Below are 3,773 nucleotides of genomic sequence, written 5' to 3'. Positions count from 1 at the left end.
GATCTACAATTAAGACAATATATAGAAAATCTTTTGACGTCTCCTTAACTTGGAATTATTGCACATGCCCTTTCAAAGCGAGTTTTTTTTTTAATTTTGGAGGGGAGGGGAGAGGAGGGGGTGCCTTACATAATACAAATTATCATAGATAAATAGACATATGAAATCAAAAAAATAATCAGCAAGGCAATATCTACTAACAAGTCACATTTCACTGATATAGTTAGTAGGCTGTCACTCTTATGAGGAGGGGGCCTCGGTGGCCGAGTGGTCTAAGTAGTTACTACTGTAATCACTAGCCAGTCAACTCTGAGGTTGTGAGTTGGAACCCCGCTCGTGCGGGTGCACTCGACTTCAATCTTCATTGACTAGGATTGTCAGTTTTCCTATCGAAGGTCGGTGGTTTTCTCCGGGCACTCCGGCTTCCTCCACCAATAAAAACTGGCCGCCACGAAATAGCCCAAAAGCGGTGCTTAAAAAAAGCGTTAAAACACCAATAAACAAAAATCAGAAATCTTATGAGGAGTGATCACCTAGCACCTTGAATAAGGAATTTTTTTTTATTTTCAATTGTGTTTTGATAAAAAAAAACTAAAGAAGATAGAGAGAAACTAAACAGACTCAATGATCAGCAATCCAAGATCAACAAAACAGAGATTTTGTTGTGAATTATAGTCTACAATGTTGGAGAGTGTCATTTGTTGAATATGCACATAGTCCAAGGTGAGCAACACAGGCTCTCTAGAGCGTCTAGTTTATTAACATTACAATAATTGCAGAGCTGCATATTTGCATATGCATATAAGTTTGTGATTACCATTTAGTAAAGATGGTATATAAAATTCGACAATTTAATAAACAAAATTTTGCTATAAGAATGTTGAAAAGCCATGATTAGATTGGTCTCGCTTCACATAGCGGAAGGTAACTTTTATCGCAATCAACATCAAATTCGTGAGCCCAAGGATTAATGCCAGTATTAACAATAGCAAAAACACATCTTTCTGTTGTTCCAGGACTATGTGCCAATTGGGTAAAATAACGGTAATTAACTAACGATGAGTCGTGAGACCAAATCCAGTGTTTTTGGCTTGGCGAATAGATGGCATCAATCCAAACTTTCGGATCTACAACAAAAGAAAAATACAAGATTTTGATAATTTTGGCTGCATCTCTTCTATGTTATTTTTTCTGTCTATAATCATTTGAAAATTCATACAAAAATTCCATTTTGGTGACAAATAATGTCAAATTTAATGATGCTGACTTGAATTAAAATAGATTTTTTATAGTTACGACTGGAAACATTAACTAATAATATTTTTGTTTCATATATTAACAGGCAAGCAAAAAGTGGCTTGAGGGTAGATACTCTTTAAACAATAACGTATGTGTGATGCATATTTTACATTTGAATACGATCACATTTAAGGCAGTGACAGGGATAATAGTTATTGTAATTGTAATAAAACCAATTAAAACATAATTAATAATACATTAAATAGACAGCATGGATTTGACAATAAGAAATTTAATATAAAATGAAACGAAATAGAAACAGTTTAGTGTACACATACCCCTATATTTAAAACTTGATGACTTCGGAATCACTGCATCTAGCATGACAGGTACTATTTCATAACGAGAAGAGAAATCAGCTAAATGTGCATTGTGACTTTGGCAAATTACCTGAAATCAAATTAAAATTTTAAAAAATTGGAAATATGACACGCCCACCTAAATCATGGTTGGCATTTAATCCGTATATTTCAGTCTGTCCATAATAACGATTATGCCCGAGATATTTAACAATTATTGGGCATTACTGTATTCGAAATTATTTTTATTTAGGTACCGGTCGGAATGTAAAATAAAACCGATTACATTAGCCAATTCTTCAATAATTAAAGAACCGTTGTTGTTCCTATTTAAAGAATCCGTTTGAAACTTTCTACCACTCTGCGTCTTCTGCACTTATCTATTTCGGCGACAGAAAAATATATTGCCTACAACTATCAACAAACATCTCTACTGACTTCAAGATTAAGCAACACTATCCCAATCAAAAACTGTAAACTCAGAATCGCCAGATCCTTCTTCACTAGTGGTTCCGTCGTGTTACTCAATATAAAATCCGTTGATAAACCATATCTGATGTTAGGGCATGTATATGAAACGGATTGGTAAATCTAATTACCAATATTTGGAGATTTTCAGGATCAGTGCATGTAATAACAATTCTTCTTTTAGAGATCCGAATGTGACATAATACATGATATAATACCTGTTCGTATCAAACATACCTTTTTTTTCCCAGAGGCATTTAAATTTTTCAGCTTTTTCCCGGTCAAATGATTTAGCAAACTTTCCAGATAGATTTGTAAGTATATCGCTGTCCTTCAGAGTATGGTGGATATTTACCACCAGATGTAAATCAAACGTAGATTATTTAACCAGGCGTACATTAATTCAAATTCCTTTTTTAAAATTCAACTTGATCCTTACTATTCACTCTTCAAGATATTTACCTTAGCTGCGTTCCACGTTGTAGGGGTCAAGCTGACCAAATAACACGACCCATGGACATTTTGAAATCCAGCTGGACAATCTATAATATTTGGTGTATGAAAAATTATTGACAAAAGTATGCATACCGACTTTATATTGAAGATGAATTTTGTTTCATAGAATGCGCATTACTCGAACAACAACGGCATGTTATGTTAGATTCTGTTTTAAAATATATACTAATTTCAAAAATCTAGGTACAGAAAACACATTTATTGGTGATATATTATCATGTGTAATTGAAGAAATATGCAAATCTCTGGCCTTGGTTTGTTTTAAATGTTTGATAACAAATATAACAAAAAAAAAACTGATATTGTTAATTACATATATTGTTTGTTTAATTCTGGTATTTATCAAATACTAGTATTGTATTGTTTAAAAGTCAACGATCACATTTAATGCAAGGATAATATCAGAATATATATTTAAAACTTACGAATGCCTTGGCTAGCTGCCAATGGCTCTCTCTTTGCTAAAGCTGCTAAAGCTATAACTATAAGACAAAACATTACAATTTGTATTTAAATTACTTATGCTATTATGTTTCTTAAAAACTTTTCAAAAATTTTCCTTTTTAAATTTTTAAATTATAGATATAAAACTAAGGTTTCAACTCCCTCAGGTAGAGTTGACCTTAGATGGATTTGGCCATTTTTCAGGAATGTCTTTTAAATTATCGGCTTTCGAATATTCGTTTTTGAGCATTCCTGATGAAGGTAAATCCAGAAAAGTACTTCGGACGCATGACATTGAAAAACGACTTGTTTTTAATTTTTTTATTAAGAAATAGAACTAGGAGACCGTGAAAATAAATGAATGAGACACAATCCAACACATGATATTCAAAACAAATACGTTTCTTGTTCGCAAACTGTAATTAGGTTTGATGTCGGACTTTCAATAGTTATATGTCTATACGTCAGTTCTAAATATTGAGATAAATTGCATTGCAACCCATATGTTTGTTGGTGATCTAGTGGTTGAGACCTATGGCTACAGTGCTGACGCCCCCGGCTTCAATCCCGACTCGGGGCGCTGCAAGTTTCAGAACGTTTTGAAGGGGGATATTAACCCTTTCACACACATCTCTGGTAACCATACCGGAGTTGAAACTAGAATGGGTACTTTGAAGGCCTCGGTTGGTCGAATTGGTCCCCGACTGTTGAGATCAAGAGATCAATCTTCATATATCTCTTTGGTTT

At 33.6% G+C, this 3,773-nt stretch overlaps 1 long non-coding RNA gene across 1 annotated transcript; it reads right to left on the bottom strand.

Annotated features, from left to right (window-relative positions):
• Positions 1–837: 837 nt before the first annotated feature.
• LOC127722330 (uncharacterized) lies at positions 838–3,097 on the bottom strand. The gene is made up of 4 exons (XR_007991704.1): positions 3,008–3,097; positions 2,529–2,608; positions 1,578–1,689; positions 838–1,127 (listed from the first exon to the last, which is right to left on the bottom strand). It is a non-coding gene; the product is annotated as an uncharacterized LOC127722330 (long non-coding RNA).
• Between the last annotated feature and the right edge of the window lie 676 nt (positions 3,098–3,773).

Source organism: Mytilus californianus, unplaced genomic scaffold, assembly GCF_021869535.1.
Source record: "Mytilus californianus isolate M0D057914Y unplaced genomic scaffold, xbMytCali1.0.p SCAF_12, whole genome shotgun sequence".
NCBI lineage: Eukaryota > Metazoa > Mollusca > Bivalvia > Mytilida > Mytilidae > Mytilus > Mytilus californianus.
Note: the sequence above shows the minus strand (reverse complement) of the source record. Positions and strands in the feature narration are given on the sequence as shown.